Genomic DNA, 18,469 nt, shown 5'->3' with positions numbered 1-18,469 from the left:
TAAAATAAAACCTCCTAGTCAGGTTTAAAGATAGAATGCAGCAGGATTAATACATAGTCTGCAACCAACCAGCTGAAAATAGGATATAGGGACATAGGAAGAAAGAGACATGGAAAGCTACTAAATTTCTCTGCAATTTCAAAAGGTAATTTGAAAAAAAATTGTGCTACTATACATTCAAATTTCTCCAATAAACTTCGATCTGCCTCAAAAAGTGCAAAAGTGTCATAAAAATAATTCACATTTGCTAGGTCATTCTTCCTTCCTCAAAGAGTTCAGTACATAACTCACAATTTTTCTTTCTTCCCCAACTCCTGTCTTCATAGTAGAAGACTTCAACATACCTATCAATGCTCCCGCAAACACCCTAACCCCTCAGTTCCTCAGCCTACTCACTTCCTATGACCCACTCCTCCACTCTACCTCAGCCATATGCAAAGATTTTCATACCTTTGATCTTGACACATTCACAAATGCACCACCTCCAGGTTCAAGAATTCTGAAATCTTCTTACTTGGTCATAATCTATTGGCATTCCACCTCTCCCTCTGCCTTCCCTAACGAAACCTTTCTTTTTGTCCACCTTGTGACTTCCAATCCCTTAACCTCTCAGTATTTCCCCAGGCTCCTTCTTAGTCTTTTTGTGCTAGATCCTTAATGACCATAAGGTACACTGACAGCAATGAGGAAGTACCCCCCCCAATCAGGTCCAGAATAAAGTCACCAACAGGTTAAATTGGACCAGCCTTTGCCCATGCTAATGTCCACTTCAGTGGAGCCCACATTGCTGTCTACTCTGCTCTTACTAAGCTGATCCTGCTGTGCTACATGGACTTCATTGGGACTCTCTGTTAAAAGTCACTGAGAAGGCACTTTCAAAAGATAATGTTCAATCCTCCCCAGGGGCCCAGAGACCTTTCTGGAGTTGAGGATAAGGACAAATGTGTCATATTCACCCCAAATTAATTTGCTTCGGACTGGGTAGAGCTGTATCAGTTTAGAAAGTTTAAAAAGAGAGACAGCTTCTGCTCTCTTGTGAATTGTAATTTTCTATGCTAGAACTCTTCTAGTGAGAGGTGGGTAAGGGGCACCTGTGGAGTGGGCCCCAGTGTAGGTTCCAGAATAGGGGATCAACATGAGCACTTACTTGGAACAGGAGGGCATCCACATTCAGAAAGACATTGGGAGGTACTGCTAGGTGGCAAAACTGGGAGGTGATAGAGACAGGGAAGTGAGTTTTCAGGCCAGCAGTGCTAGCACCTGTGGCAGTCCTCAGGGTGTTAGTGGCAGTACCTACAAAGAGGCAGTGTTTGATACAGGAAGAAGGGGCATTGCAAAGACTTGTGGGTGGGTGGGGCGAGCACTTAGCCTAGAAGTGTGGAGGAGTAATTTTTTTTTAAAACATATTTTCACATTAGTGGTGTTGTAAGTAAGAATTAGAATCAATAGGAGGAACCACCAGAAAGAGGAAACAAAACACAACAGAAGAAAAAAAGCAGCAAATAGTATGCTTCCATCTGCATTCAAACTCCATAGTTCTTTCTTCTTTGTGAATAGCAGCTTTTCATCACGAGGCCTTTGAAGATGTCTTATATCTTTGTATTGTTGAGAAGGGTTAAGTCTATCAATATTAGTCATTGCACAACGTGGCTGTTACTGTGTACGCTGTTCTCCTGGTTCTGCTCACTTCACTAAGCATCAGACCATACAAGTCTTTCCAGGTTTTTCTGAAGTCTGCCTGCTCATCATTTCATATAGCACAGTAGTATTCCATTACATTCATATACCACAACTTGTTCAGCCATTTGCCAATTGATGGGCATCCTCTTAATTTCCAATTCTTTGCTACCACAAAAAGAGATGCTATAAATATTTTTGTACAATGTGCATCCTTTTCCCATTTTTGTGATTTCTTTGGGATACAGACCTGGAAGTGCTGTTGCTGGGTCAAATGGTATGCACATTTTTATAGACCTTTGGGCATAGTGGAAGGGTAATTCAGTAGAAGTGGGTGTGGGACCTAGCAGCAACAGGTAGTGGGATCAGGTTGTGAGATTTCTAATGATGAATGAAACCTCTCTACATTTAAGTTATATAAAGTATATAAATACAATTAACATATAATTCATGAGGTTTTTACCTTGAGGTTTGTTTCCATATTTTATTTTGCAGTTTTTCAGTTTTTATACTATATCTGGCGCATCATTTTCTTCCTTCCCCCCCCCTTTTTTTTCTGAGGAGGCTTTTGGGCTGTTAAGGGTATAGAAAGCAGTGACTCTGACACATTGCCAGTCACTTAACAATTCTTCCGGATGGATTTTTGTAAGGCAGTTCATTAAAGGGGCTTTTAGACTTCTGCTTTTGAGATTTGTCTAATTAGGATGTCCATTTCTTGTTTTGTTAGATTAGTTCTTTCATATGAAATCACTGATGGAATGAAAGGAATGAAGTCATCCCTTCCAGTTTCTCAAATTTATTAGCATAGAGCTATAAAATGGGAAAGTTTGATAATTGTCTATATTCTTTTGTCCTTATTGTCATTTCTCATTTCTTACCATAAATTTTGGTGATTTGGGTTTCTTTTTTCTTTTCTGGAATAATTACTTATCAGTGCTGAAGGAACTTCTTATAGGATATTTTGGAAGGTTTCATTAAGTATTAGAAATCTCACAACCTACCCTGAGCTCAAGGAACCTGAGGATCTCTTCACAGCAGTGACTCAATCTGAATCCTCCCTTGCACCACTAGAGACTGACTTGCTAACCTCTTCAAGGAAAAGAAGGACTGGGAAAGGGGTGTGGTCTATGTAGAAAACACAGCATAAATGGCACAGCCCAGGACCACAAGACAAGGGTAAAAAGAAGAAAAGGGTACAGGAAGCCCAAATGAGACAGGCAAATACATGCCTGATAGAGATTACTCTCAAAGGAGATCCTGGGCTAGCCAACCACCATATGCAAGGAGATGGAAAACACCTTAATAAAAGGATTTGTTCCGTAAAATTTGGATTCAGTCAAAAGGCTACGCCCAAGGATCTAGAATGCCACATGTGGCCTTGAGGCTGCAGGTTCTCCACTGAACAGGACCATCTTCGGCCATCTAGGCATCAACAGAAAGGAAGAGAGGCCAAAGAGTTTTGAGGGAAATAAGAGGCTAATAATTGGCTATATATGATGTCATGATACAATTTCAAAAGACTCATGATGGAAAATGCTAGAGAAAAAACTATGGAGTCCGAATACATTTTAAACACCACCCCCCAAGAAAAAATTTCATGGTAGAACAAACAAAAATATCTCCCAATTTAGAGAAGCAGTCTCCAAAGTGGGGGGGGGGTTTACCTCATAATGAAAACTTGCACTGAAGGGATGAGTGATTAACCAATAAAAGTGTGGGAAGATGAGTCACATCCCATATATCTTCCTTCCCCTTATTAGCTTAATATGAATTTGTTTCCAACGTAACTACTACCCCCTTGAACACTTTCCCATTACAACCCATCTCACAGCTGGTTTTCAGTGGATACACAATGTTTCTATCCCTTGAAGCTGTTTTAACTTATCCTAATCCAGATATATGCAGTAGTTGTACAGGAAAATTTTCATAACCACCACATCTCCAACTGCTGTATCTCCACACTGTGATGTTCTGGACTACAGTAGCCTGCTCTGTTCTTGGGCAATGATTAGTGAGTAAACCCCACCCCTTTCTCACACATACCCACTTTCATTTTCAGTGAGAAACAGTGAGTACCACACACATAAATATATTGCAATTATCTAATTTTCCTCTCAAACTCTCTTCCAAACTTCCCTATTACTATAGAGGGTACCACCATCCTCCAGCCACTGAGATTCTCAACTTACTCTTTATCCTTACTTCTCACTCAAGTGAATTTATCTCTTGAAAGTCACTAATGATCTCTAATTAATATGTCTGATGGTCTTCTTTGAGCTCTATCTTTATTGACCTTTTGATGTCATTTGGCACTATTGAACACCCTCTCCTACTAAATACTTAATTTCTCCTCTCTGGGTTGTAATACTGTGCTTTCTTGGTTCACCTTCTACCAATCTGACCATTCCTTCATCTTCTTTGCTTGATCATACCAAGCCTTCTGACTTTGGGTTTTTCCCAACCCCTGTTCTAGGCTCTCTTTTCTCTCTACATTCTTATTTGGTGATTTCATCAGTTTCTTGTGGGTTTAATTATAGCTTTTGGAACTAGGACCAGGAGAGTAAGGATCATGGTTAGTCCTAGGGTTAGACTGCCTCATGTAGACCTGCAAAACTCAGTCATCCCCTGAAAGATACAACATTTATTATTCAGACACCAGACAATACAGATCAGTACCACAGAAAGTGTTACCATATTTTCCAGAAGTGCACAGAAAGTGGCCCCAACACAAAGTTCCAATTCAGGAAGTAAGATGGGAAAAAAAGTAAACACAGGGAAACACTGATGATGATAGCTGTATATAGTACTTTAAGGTCTGCAAAATGCTTTACCAATATTAATGGTAAAAAATATTATGTGGTGAGGTTAACTTCAAGACATAAACCAAGAAGAGGAGAATAACTCCATAAAATTTACAAGTAAAGATGCCAAGAAAAATCACATTATTTGCCACAAGCTCTACTAGAATTTCTAGAATAAATAAGTAAAAAGTTTTTTAAATGATCATATGAATAAAATATGAAATCTCTAGAAGAAAGGATGGAAAAGGAAATGAGAGAAGAAAGAGCCGGAAGGAGAACTGGTATAGGAGGAATAAAACCTTAATCAAGTAACAGACTCCTTGAAAATTGGATTAGACCATTCTGAGATCAGACTTCATCCATCACCTGATGAAAAAAAAATGAAAACTCCCAGGAATGTCATAGTCAAAATCCAGAGCCTCCACTTTAGAAGAAAGAAAAATTATTCAAGTAGCCCAGGAAGAAAGATTTCCAGGACCAAGGAACCATAGGTAGGATGACATAAAACTTACATGACACATCACTATAAAAGAGAGGAAATCTTAGAACATATTATTTAGAAAACAAGATAAATGCCTATACCTAATAACCAGTGTAAGTGGAAAAACTGTAGGAATTTACAGGAAAAACTGGATCACCAATGAAAAAGAAGATTTCCAAGTATTCTTGATGAAAAGAATAGGGCTGAGTAAAAATTTTAAAATGAAAATACAAGAATTAAGAGAAAGCTAGAAAATAAATATACAATTAAACTTCCAAAGGAAAAAAAAACCAGGACCAGATGTATTTTCAAACATTCAAAGAACATTTAATTCCAATATTTCAGAATAGGAAAAGAAGGGATTTTGCCAAAATCTTTCTTTTATACAAATAATATCTAGATACTTAAGCCAAAGAGAAACAAAACAGGGAAAGAATTATAGACCAACATCTCTAATGACTGTCAATGCAAAATGTTTTTATGTTTATTTGATTTTTCATTTAATAAAATAATAATAATAGCCTTTATTAACCTACTATGTGCTAGACATTATACTAAGCATTTTACAAATATTACTTCATTTGTTACTCACAACAACCCTGAGAGGTAGAGGCTATTATTATCCCTATTTAGTGGTAGATAAGTGGTACAATGGATAAAGCTCAGGGCCTGATTCTTGCTAGTTATGTGACCCTGGACAAGTCGCTTAAGTAAGTTGGACAAGTCAGCTTTCTACACCACGGGTGAGGAACCTGTGGCTTCAAGACCACATGTGGTCCTCTAGGTCCTCAAGTGTGGCCCTTTGAATGCAAATTGAAAGGGGTGGGGAACCTGTGGCTTCAAAGCCACTCTTGAGGACCTAGAGGGCCACAGGTGGCCTCAAGGCTGAAGGTTCCCCAGCCCTGGTATAGACCATTTGTATAAGATTCTTCTCATTGGCAGAGGTACATTACTTGATCCTCCATGCCTGAATAAGGGGTGGAATATATAAGAGTTTAGGAGAGGAGAGATCCTTCTTCTTCTGGCTTCTGATTTCAAGGGAAGACACACAATAGATCCAAGTTCTCTTCAGTGAGACATCTCTAGAGAAAGAGAAAGACTCCTTGGGAAACAGCTAATCTGTAGAGGAGCCAGAACCTTATCTCCAAATTACCTCGCTAGAGACTTCAGAATTTGGAACCTCTCTGTGTCCTCTTGAATCTGGAATCCAGGAGAACAAGGATCTCTTCTCTCCCAATCTCTTACCAACTCTGCCTCCCACACAGAGAGAGCATAAAGTAATCAATCTCCATCAAAGAGGAAAGCCTCATGCAAATGGACTGAGGCCCCAAGTAACATAGTGAAAATTTCAAAGCTCTTTATTTATTTTCAGCAAGCCTGGATGAGAACAGTGGTAACTTTTCCCCCCATCACTACAGTGAAGTGTACATATTAGGGTATCTTAACCAAACATAACATAAACTACATTTCATTGGCATTCTTTTAATAAAGTGTTTGGATTTTTATTTAATAGAGAAGTAATGTGTTGTTAACTTTAACTCATATGTATTCTTGCTGTTGCCACTGATCTCACTCATACCATAAGCTCTAGGTTTACTTTCATATCCTGGGCATTCTTTTTTCCCTTGTAGTGACCCCAGAGAGATCAGAAATTTGCCATTAAGATATAAAGAATCAGGGCATCTTCATTATTGTTCTCAAATACTAGGATTGCTGTATGAGGAAGGTACAACAGACTGCAAAATGCAGTGCCTCTTGTTTTAGCATTCCATGTAAACCTAGGGTAAGCTAGCATATATATATTTGCCCTAGCACGATGGCTCTTTCTTGTACTCAAAGTGATTCTTCAAAGGTTCTACTCTACAGATTCTCTGTCTCTGTCTCTGTCTCTCTCTCTCTTTCCATTCCCCTTTCTCTTCTCTCTTCTCTTTTCTCTCTCTCTCCCCTCTCTTCCTCATTCTCTTTCCCCCTTTTTGCTCCACCCAATATAGAGTAATAGGGGTTTGATAAGTGACTATAATCCAGGAATTTGTCCTTTGAAACCCTGAGATCAATTTTAATTATTACGTTCTTTGAACCAGAAGAGAAATTAAGTCATGCCTAGGAGTTGTAACAGATGACTAAGGGGAAAGAGCAAGGAGCTCTCAGCCCCTCCTGAGACTTAACAAATCAAATTGGAGATTATTGGTGGCACCAGGGAAACAATCAACAGAAGAAATCAAAAGGAGAAACTGCATGGAAAAACTGAAGGGAAGGCTGTTCTAAAGCAGAGAAGTAAGAAATTGATTTGGACCACCAAGTTTTTTCAAGTACCTTGGAACAGAAGATTCTGGCCAAGCTACCAGTTGTATTAACCTATTCAAGGAATGAGGAAATGATGGGGTGTGGCCCAAGCTGAGGTCTTAGCCCCTTGACCCAAACAGAATCTGGCTCCCCTTTGTCTATAGGCCCCAGCCCCTCATCTCCCTTTGAAAGCCCTGGCCCCACCTTTTTGGTCTCATTCAGATACCTTTCAGTTCCTTCATTATCTATTCCCATTGTCTATTCAATCTCTTAGACATTCCAATCTCTGGGAAATCTCACCCAGACCCTTTTCCCAGACCATTTTTCCAGACCATTTTCCCAGAACCTTCCCTGGTCACCCAAAGTATATAAGATCTACCTTGGCCCTCATTCGGGGCTGAGAACCTCTCATGCCCGCTCATCCTTACGGATGTCACCTGGCCTAGGTGTTTTATCACTAATAAACTTTTCCTCTGGCTGAAGAAGATTTGAGTTGAATTCTTTCATGCGGGGCCTGGTACCACAATTTTGGGGTTCCAGCAGCACTCCAAAACCTCTAGACCTCTTCATAAAGGGTGAAATGAAAGTATCTGCTCATTCTTCAACTTTGCCTCCTTATGCAGGTCCAGTAACAGACAGTGGAATATACTCTTCTTGCTTCTTTTACCTAAAAATTTCCTAAATCCTGATTTTGCCTCAACTATGAAAAGAGTTAGCTTGAGATAAATAGAGAGTTAAATTAAAGCAGAGAGTCAAATTTCCATCTGAATGTTTAGAATTTTCCTGACTGGAGGCTCTGAGCTATTGTGCTACTAATTTTTCAGCAGATATATATATATACTCCATAAAACAGCAGAAGAGGGTTTACATGGCCCTAGGGCTATTATATTGCCCCTAAAAAATTAACTAGTTTATTATAACTGGGTATGGCTGATTAAATGTCCAAACAGAAAGGGATAGAGAATATAGGAAAGTAGCTGAAGAAGAGATCAGTCACTAAAGCAACCCAATGGTGAAGATGGACATGGCCTGGGAAAGAATGAGCAACACTCATATTTAAAAAAAAAAAAAAGAGAGCAGAGTACCAGCTAATTAACTTTACATTGTACAACAATATCTAATGGTGTTAGAATAGGCTCCATTCTTCTACTCTTATACAATCCAGTGAGGCTGATGACTTTGCACAGCCCTGCCTCACTTAAATCCAATTCACTTACAAGTCAAGACATCACCCTCCTGGTATCATTGGTCCTCTTTGAGCATGAGGGATGAACAAGTCACTCTAGTTAGGCAATCCTCCCTCCTTCCTCCTCTTCCTTTTCCTCTTCTTTCTCTGTCCATGTGGGGAGTCATAGCCTTACATTTGGGTGCTTTGCCCAAAGGAATATGAATTGTGATCACTTATACTTGACAAGATATCTTGGGGTTTGGGGGCTAGATTTTTTCTTTCCAATTTATTTATTCATTGTTTCCCCCCCCCCAAAAAAAAACTGGGACAATTAACTCTTGTTTCATATAGTTTTCATTTATGATTTCTTGAAATATAGCTCTAGTAAACCAAGCTTGATAAAGCCCATTGGGATTCATATGGAGTTACTTAAACCCAAATCATTCTGGCTCTCACTGATTGGCCAATAATAGGTCCCAGCCCAAGCCCCACTTGCTCATTGTTTGGGTTCTGATTGCTCAGAGTGAGTGTAAATAACAATTGTTCCTGTTCTGGCCAGAAACCCTGAGGGTCTTCCCCTCCCAGATTGATTCTTTTGCGAAGTCAAACTAGGCCATCTTTTGCCTTAATTGTTACCTTGCCTTTAATTACTGAATGGGTGTTGCCTTGGACAAACTGAGACCTGGGAAAGACCTTAGCTCAGGTCTGCACAACATACAGCTCACGTGCTTGCAGCAGGCCAAAGGATTTCAGGTGGCCCTCGAAAAATGTAGAGGATGTAAAGAAAGTAAAGATGTAACAAGTGCTTTGTCACTCTGTCCTGTTTGTCCCATGACCTCAGGCAACCAACCATCATTAGTCTATCTCTAGTCTGAGAGGAGTGAGAGTTATATCTTTTTACTGTGTTCTTGGTTGTTACTAGTGTTGAACAGGGACAAAGTGAGTACAGCCATGCACCAATGCAGCTGATGCCTGCTATTCGATGAGTGGAAACAACAGGAAGCCTTCTTTCCCTCCCTCGCTCTGCAGCTGCCCTCCAAGTTATATGTGCGTCTGGTGCTCTCTTCAAAGTCAGACCCTCTGTTCAGTATTCCTTTGTATGTGAGCAGTTGCTGTGGAGATTTTTTAGCTCTAAAATTAAAATTTTGGGGGTAATTTTGTAAAATGAGTGATAAAAAGAAATGGAAGATCGAATCAGAATATAGAGTGTTTAAACCAGAGTAGACAAATAAATACTTGTTTACTTACACGAGAGACAAAATATTGTGTCTAGTTTGCTGAGAAGTAATAGCCATTCTGAAGGAATACGATCTTCATCACCCTTTCGAATCAAAACATCCTGACTTAAGCAAATTGGACACCAATGAAAAACAAATTAAAGTGTCCAAACTGTTGAAAAATTTCAGTGGGGAACAACAGTTTTTCAAGAAAGTAAACTTAGGAAATGAAGCTACTAACGTTAGTTTTCAGATTTCTAAAGAAATTGCTGCTGCTGGGAAGTCTTTTTCTGAAGGTGACTTCATAAAGAAATGTTTGCTGGTTGCAGTTTCTGGATTATGTCTCAATTTTTAAAAAGTGCTTTTGAGAAATAGTTTAATCATTAATTATACCTTTACTTGGAAAGTCAGCCACTAAAAACCTATCTGTGGCCCGAAGAAGTTTAGCCTATTTTAATTTTGGCCTCCACCTATTGCCAAGTTGTGCAAGTCTGCCTTAGCTTAAAAAGACCAAGGTCTCCCACTGCATTTGGGGGCCATCACCAGTAGTCCTGACCCATATCTTGCCATTGGACTCTGATGACCCTGGAAGAGAGAGTGAGGCTGATGACTTTGTACAGCCCTGCCTCACTTAAATCCAATTCAGTTGAAAGTCAAGGCATCACCCTTCTGATGTCATTGGTCCTCTTCAAGAAAGGACAAACAATACACAATCCATTTTCTAACCTATCATTCACTGTAATGTTTTATCTTTTCTGGTTATTCACCTCCTATTCCTCATACCAACTCTATCCTCTGGATTCACTATTTTTTTTCCTGGGAAAAAAGTTCCCTTGATCTAAATTAATACTTGGCCTGAGGGAGCAGGTAAAACTTTGTGTCCTTTCCCTACTTTTTCCTCTTTAATCCTGTGGCTTCTCTCTGAGAACTGGAGTTAAAATTTAGATCTATATTTCTCTGTCTCTTCTCAAGATGGAAACAAAGAGAATTTTCAACAATTCAGCTTGTGAAAGCATATTTTGACTCCCAGAGGAGTGCTCTGTTAATCTATGTGGTCAAATTGTTTTTCCTTTAGAAAACTATTTTTTAAAAATTAGATTATTATGAATATCTTTTATTTTTACAGAATGATTCCCCCTATATTCTACCCTCTTCTTTCTCCTTCCCAGAGATCCATCCATAACAAACATTTTTTTTTAATGAAGAGGAAGAGAAAAAAAATCAGTAAAACTAATCACATTGAAAAATATCTTCATTAAACCTGATCTTTGCAAAGGAACAAGGGGAAATGTCTTTTCACATTTCTTTTTTTGGGCCAAGTGTGTCCCTTGTAATTTGGTTACATTAAGTTTGGATTGTTTTGTAGTTGTTATTAACATTTACAATGTCATCATGGTAGATATTGTTTTTTAGGCTCTGTTTAGTTTACTTTGCGTCAGTTCATGTGTCTCTCCACACTTTTCTGAATTCATGATTTTTTTGTGTCTTATAGCACTGTAATATAGAATTCTACATATCAACCTGCAAAGCAAAATGCATTTTAAACTCATCTATCCTTTCTTTCTATCATTTGGAGATAGGCATGTGAGATGGAGGTAGAGTCTCAAACAATGCTGTTGAAAAAGAAGTACTCTGATACTTTTTTTTTTGTGGGGGAGATGAGTTTAAAAAACCTCAGCTAGATTTTTCTAGGGAGCAGCTATGCAGCACAGTAGATAGAGCTACAGACTTTGAGTCAGTGAGATATAAATTCAAATACACCCTCACACACTTAATAAGCAGAGTGACCCTGGGCAAGTCACTTAACCTTTGTTTACCACAGTTACTTCATTTGGGTATAATAGTACCTACTTTCCAGGATTGTTGTGAGGATCAAATGAGATAATAATTGTAAAAGGCTTAGCACAGTGCTTGGTACATAATAATTGCTATGTAAATGTTAACTATTAATATCATTATTACTATTAAAAACAGATTAATTTGATTTAGTGGCATATCAATTTGTAGATTTGAGTTAAAGGATCTGAATATTTTAAAAGTTTGGGCCATTTGCTCTGATGATTCACCCGTTCATGTTCTAAGCTTTCTCTTTTGTAATTCTATATATTTCATTTTGAACTTATTTATTTTATTTCCATCACATAGTAGAATAGAAAAAAAAAGATTGTACATGAAACTGCAAATCTGTTATGTGCAATTTTCTATTCCTTTTAAACATATAATAAAGTTATCATGTAACTATCTTTTTCCCCCTTTTTTGCTCCTCTGCCCCCCCCCCCGAGATGGCTACCATTGGGCACAAATAGGTATATATTAAAACCATTCTATACCTGCTTCTGTTTATCAGATAACGTCTTCCTTCATTTAACTTTTGTAGTTGAGTATTTATAATAGTCAAAATGACTTAGTCCCTCAGAGTTGTTCTTAAAACAATATTATTATTACTGTATATGATGTTCTCTTGGTTCTGCTTATTTTCATCTTCACTGTTATATACAAGTTTATCCACATTTTTCTAAGATCATCATGCTCATCATTTCTTTTATCATGGTAGTATTCTGTCATAATCATATACCACAACTTGTTCAGCCATTCCCCAATTGATGAGTATCCCCACGATGTCTAGTTGTTTAGGCCACTACAAAGAGAGCTGCAATAAATATTTTAGAGTTATTTTAAGTGGGTTATTGCTTACTATCTCTTCTTTGTTGGTGATACATAAGAATGCTGATGACTTATGTAGATTTACTGTACGTCCTGCTGCCTTGCTAAAATTATTGATTATTCCAACTAGCTTTTTAGTTGAATCTTTGGGATTTTCCAAGTATATTATATTATCATCTGCAAAAAAGAGAATTTTACCTCATTCCCTATTCTAATCCTTCTACTTCTTTTTTTCTTTTATTACTATTGCTAGGTTTTCCAATACAACATTGAGTAATATTGGTGACAGTGGGCATCCTTGTTTCACATCTGATCTTATTGGGAAGGCTTCTAGTTTATCCTCATTACAAATAATGCTTGCTGATGGTTTTAGGTAAATGCTTTATATCAATTTAAGGAAAAATCTATTTATACCTATACTTTCAAGTGTTTTTAATAGAAACGAGTGTTGTATTTTATCAAAAGCTTTTTTTGCATCTATTGATAAAATCATATTATTTTAAAAAACTTTTCTTACTGATGTAGTCAATTATATTAATAATTTTTCTTATGTTAAACCATCTCTGCATTCCTGGTATAAATCCCACTTAGTCATAATATATAATCTTTGTAATATATTGTAATCTTTTAGCTAGTATTTTATTCAGGATTTTTACATTCATATTCATTAATGAAGTTGGTGTATAGTTTTCTTTTTCTGTTTTTACTTTTCCCGGATTTGATAGCAATCTTTTTTGCCTATTATTCCAAAAAAATTATTTAATATTGGAATTAGTTGATCTTTAAATGTTTCATAAAATTCACTTGCAAGTCCATCTGGTCCTGGTGCTTTTTTCTTTGAAAGCTCATTTATGGCCTGTTCAATTTCTTTTTCTAACTGGAAAATAGCATGGCAGAAACTAGGCTTAGACTAACATCTTACACCATATACCAAGATAAGATCAAAATGAGTACATGATTTAGACATAAAGGATGAGACTATAGGCAAATTAGTAGAGCAAGGAATAGATTACCTATCAGATCTATGGAGACATGGAAGAATTTAAGACCAAAAAAAGATAGAGAATATCATGAAATGAAAAATGGATAATTTTGATTACATTAAATTTAAAAGGTTTTGCACAAACAAAGCCAATGCAATTGAGATTAGAAGGGAAGCTGAAAGCTGGGAAACAATTTTTACAGCCAGTGTTTCTGATAAAGGCCTCATTTCTAAAATATATAGAGAATTGAGTCAAATTTATAAGAACACAAGTCATTCCCCAATTGATAAATGGTGAAAGGATATGAATAGGCAGTTTTCAGATGAAGAAATTAAAGCTATCTTTAGTCATATGAAAAAATGCTCTAAAGCACTATTGATTAGAGAAATGCAAATGAAAATAACTCTAAGGTATCACATCACACCTCTCAGATTGGCTGACATGACAAAACAGGAAAATGATAAACGTTGGAGAAGATGGGGGAAAACTGAAACACTAATGCATTGTTGGTAGAGTTGTGAACTGATCCAACCATTCTGGAGAGCAATTTAGACCTATACTCAAAGGGTTATAAAACTGTGCATACTCTTTGACCCAGCAATACCACTACTAGATCTGTATCCCAAAGAGATCATAAAAAAGGGAAAAGGACCCACATGAAAAGAATATTGATAGCAGTTATTTTTGTGGTGGCCAAAAATTGGAAACTGAGGAGATGCCCATTAATTGGGAAATGGCTGAACAAGTTATGGTATATGAATGTAATGGAATACTATTGTTCTATAAGAAATAAGAAAAGAAAGGGGCAGATAGGTGGCACAGTGGATAGAGCCCTGACATCAAGAGGACCTGAGTTCGAATCTGGCCATAGACCAAACACTTGAAATTTACTAGCTGTCTGACCTTGGGAAAGTCTCTTAACCCCAACTGCCAAAAAGAAAAAGGAAAAAAAAAAGAAATGATGAGCAGGAAGTCTTTAGAAAAACCTGGAAAGCTTACACAAACAGATGCTGAATGAAGTGAGCAGAACCAGGAAAACATTGTACACAGTAATAGCAACATTGTGGGATGACCAACTGTGATAGACAACTCTTTTCAGCAATACAACTATCTAAGATGATTTCAGAAAAACTCATGATGGGAAATGCTATCACATCCAGAGAAAGAACTATGGAGTCTAAATGCAGATTGAATCATACTATTTTCACTTTTTTTGTTTCTTCTTTTTTTTTGTTTCACTTTTTTCGTTTCTTCTTTCTTGTGGTTTTCCCCTTTGATTCTAATTCTTCTTTACAACAGGACTAATGTGGAAATGTTTTTTAAAAAATTCATTTTCTAAAGTAAGTTTATTTAGATATTCCATTTCCTCTTCTGCTAATCTAGGTGGTTTATATTTTTGTAAATATTCACCCATTTTACTTAAATTGCTAAATTTATTGGCATGTAGGTGGGCAAAATAGCTCCTTATAATTGCTTTAATTTCAGTGTTGTTAGTGGTATATTCACCCTTTTCATTTTTAATACTAGTGATTTGGTTTTCTCTCTTTTTAAAATCAAATTGACCAATCATTTATCTATTTAAAAAAAAATAAAACCAATGCTTATGTATTTATTTAACACTATTTTTTTATTTCAATATTTTTAACATTGAATTTTATTATCTCATCTTTAATTTTTAGGATTTCCAATTTAGTGTTTAATTGAGGATTTTTTAGTTTGTTCCTTTTCTAGTTTTTTTAAAATTGCACTCTTTCTCTATTTTATTGATGTAAGCATTTAGAGATATAAATCTTCCTCTGATTACTGCTTTTGCTGTATCACATAGGTTTCGATATGCTCATTATTGTCATTATCTTTAATGAAATGATTGTTTCTATGATTTGTTCTTTAACCCACTCATTCTTTAAGATTAGCTTGTTTAACTGTTTTTAATCTATGTTTTTGTGGTTCTTTATTAAATATAATTTTTATTGCATGGTGATCTGAAAAGGATACATTTAATATTTATGCTGTCCTTTTAATTATAAAATTTTTATGTATCATCAATCTTTGTAAAGGTGCTGTGAACCACAAGAAAAAGGCATATTTCTTTCTATTCTTATTCATTTCTCTCCAGATAGCTGTCACATCCAGTTTATCTAAAATTCTATTCACTTCCTTGACTTCTTTCTTTTCTTTTCTTTTCTTTTTTTTTTTGGTTAGATTTATCTAGTTCTGAGAGGGGAAGATTGAAGTCCTCTACTGTTATAGTGCTACTATATATCACCACCTGTAATTCATTTAGCTTTTCCTGTAAAAATTTAGAAGCTATAGTATTTGGTGCATAGGGGTTCAGTATTGATATTGCTTCATTGTATATGGCACCTTTTGTCAAAATGTAGTTACTCTGTTTATCTCTTTTAATTAGATCTATTTTAGCCTTAACTTCATCTGAGGTCATGATTGCTACCCTTGCTTTTTTTTTTTCCTGAGGCAATTAGGGTTGAATGACTTGCCCAGGGTCACACAACTATTAAGTGTCAAGTGTCTGAGGCTGGTACACAGTGCCACCATGCTGCCCCAACCCCTGTCTTTTTTGCATCAGCTGAAGCATAATAAATTCTACTCCAAACTCTCCATTTTAACTCTGTGTATCTCTCATTCTTTTTTTCTGTTTTTGTTGTTGTTCAATATTTGTTTAATAAATGAGTGAATACTAATATTATTATTTCAGCTCTACCTAATCTCCTCAAGAAAGCTTATTTTTATAAGCAAGTACATTCAGATTACTATATTGAAGTGCCAACTAAAGTTAGGGACTCTGTCAGCTCCTGTTTCTTTCTTTCTTTTTTTTAAATAAAATTTTAAGGTGACCTTATTTTTTTCTTTTAAAAAATTAATAATTTAATTAATTTTTAGTTTTCAACATTCATTTCCACAAGATTTTAAGTTTCAAATTTTCTTCCCATCTTCCCCCTTCCCCCACACCAAGATGGAATGCATTCTGAATACCCCTTCCCCTAATCTGCCCTCCCTTCTGTCACTTCCCCTGCTTCTCTTATCCCCTTCCTCTTCTATTTTCCTGTAGGGCAGGCTAGATTTCTATACACCATTGCCTGCATATCTTATTTCCCAGTTGCATGTAAAAACAATTTTTAACATTTGTTTTTAAAGTTTTGGGTTCCAAATTCTCTCCCTTCTTCCCTCCCCACCCACCCTCATTGAGAAGGCAAGCAATTCGATACAGGTTACACATGTGGAGTCATGCACAACACTTCCATAGTAGTCATGTTGTGAAAAACTAATTATATTTCCCTTCATCCTATCCCAACCCCCATTTATTCTATTCTTTCTTTTGATTCTGTCCCTCCTTAGAAGTGTTTACTTCTGATTACTCCCTCTGCCAACCAATTTGCCCTCCCTTCTATTATCCCCCCCTCTTTTATCCCCTTCCCCACTATTTTCCTGTAGGTTAAGATAGATTTCCACACCCAATTGAGTGTGTATGGTATTCCCTCCTTAAGCCAAATCCAATAAGAATAAGATTTACTCATTCCTTCTCACCTTCCCCCACTTCCACTCCACTGTAAAAGCTTTTTCTTGTTTGTTTTATGTGAGATAATTTACCCCATTCTACCTTTCCCTTTCTCCTTCTCCCAGCATAATCCTCTGTCATGCCTTCATTTTATTTTTTAGATGTCATCCCTTCATCTTCAACATACCCTGTGCCCTGTATCTATCAATCAATCTATCTATCTATCTATCTATCTACACACACACACACACACACACACACACACACACACACACACACACATTTTTCCCTTCAACTACCCTAATACTGAAAAAGGTCTCATGAGTTACAGATATCATCTTTCATGTAGGAATATAAACAGTTCAACTTTAATAAGTCCCTTAAAATTTCTCTTTCCTGTTTACCTTTTCATGCTTCTCTTGAGTCTTGTATTTGAAAGTCAAATTTTCTATTCAGCTCTGTTCTTGTCATCAAGAATGCTTGAAAGTCCTCTATTTTTTTAAATATCTATTTTTCCCCCTGAAGCATTATACTAGTTTTGCTGGGTAGGTGATTCTTGGTTGTAATCCTATCTCCTTTGACGTCTGGAATATCATATTCCAAGCCCTCTGGTCCCTTAATGTAAAAGCTGCTAAATCTTGTGTTATCCTGATTGTATTTATACTTGAATAGTTTCTTTCTGGCTGCTTGCAATATTTTCCCCTTTACCTGGGAACTCTGGAATTTGGCTATAATATTCCTAGGAGTTTTCTTGTGGGGATCTCTTTCAGGAGGTGATCAGTGGACTCTTTCCATTTCTAATTTACCCTCTGGCTTGAGAATATCAGAGCAGTTTTCCTTGATAATTTCTTGAAAGATTATGCTTAGGCTATTTTTTTGGATCATGGCTTTCAGGTAGTCCAATGCTTTTTAAATTATCTGTCCTGGATCTATTTTCCAGGTCAATTGTTTTTCCAATGAGATATTTCACTTTGTCTTCTATTATTTTCATTCTTTTGGTTTTATTTTACAATTTCTTGATTTCTCATAAAGTCACTAGCTTCCATTTACTCCATTTTAATTTTTAAAGAATTATTTTTCTCAGTGAGCTTTTGAACCTCCTTTTCTATTTGTCCAATTCTGCTTTTGAAGGCTTTCTTCTCCTCATTGGCTTTTTGGACCTCTTTTGCCATTTGGCAAATTGGCTATTTTTTAAGGTATTATTTTCTTCAGCATTTTTTTTGGGTCTCTTTAAGCAAGCTGTTGACTAGTTTTTCATGATTTTCTTGCATCACTCTCATTTCACTTCCCAGTTTTTCCTCTATTCTCTTACTTGCTTCTCAAAATCCTTTTTGAACTCTTCCATAGCCTGGGACTGATTCATATTTTTCTTGGAGACTTTGGATGTGGGAGCTTTGACTTTGTTGTCTTCTTTTGGTTGCATGTTTTGATCTTCTATGTCATTGAACTATGGACTGACTGTTTTTTGCACTGTTTGCTCATGATCCCAGCCTGTTATTTGACTTTTAAACTCTTTGTTAAGGTAGGGATCTGCTTCCAGTGTGGAGAATGTACTGTCCCAAGCTTTGGGGGTTTTGTGCAGCTGTTTTCAGAGATATTTCTAGGAACCTGTAAATTTTCAGTGCTTCCAAGGTGGTATGATAAGGGATGAGGTGTTTACTACTTTCCTGGCCTGTAATCT

General features: G+C 36.7%; 1 protein-coding gene across 2 annotated transcripts in view; it reads right to left on the bottom strand.

Annotated features, from left to right (window-relative positions):
* Positions 1 to 1,261, bottom strand: part of SEMA4D (semaphorin 4D) — a 185,924-nt gene extending 184,663 nt beyond the window's left edge. For both annotated transcript variants that reach the window (XM_078152961.1, XM_078152963.1), the window contains exon 1: positions 1,148 to 1,261. The gene's annotated coding sequence lies outside the window, so the exon portion shown is untranslated. The remainder of the gene's footprint in view (positions 1 to 1,147) is intronic.
* Positions 1,262 to 18,469: the final 17,208 nt, after the last annotated feature.

Source organism: Phascolarctos cinereus, unplaced genomic scaffold, assembly GCF_003287225.1.
Source record: "Phascolarctos cinereus isolate Bilbo 61053 unplaced genomic scaffold, phaCin_HiC Scaffold_4;HRSCAF=312, whole genome shotgun sequence".
Taxonomy (NCBI): domain Eukaryota; kingdom Metazoa; phylum Chordata; class Mammalia; order Diprotodontia; family Phascolarctidae; genus Phascolarctos; species Phascolarctos cinereus.
This window is presented reverse-complemented; position numbering and strand designations above follow the sequence as displayed.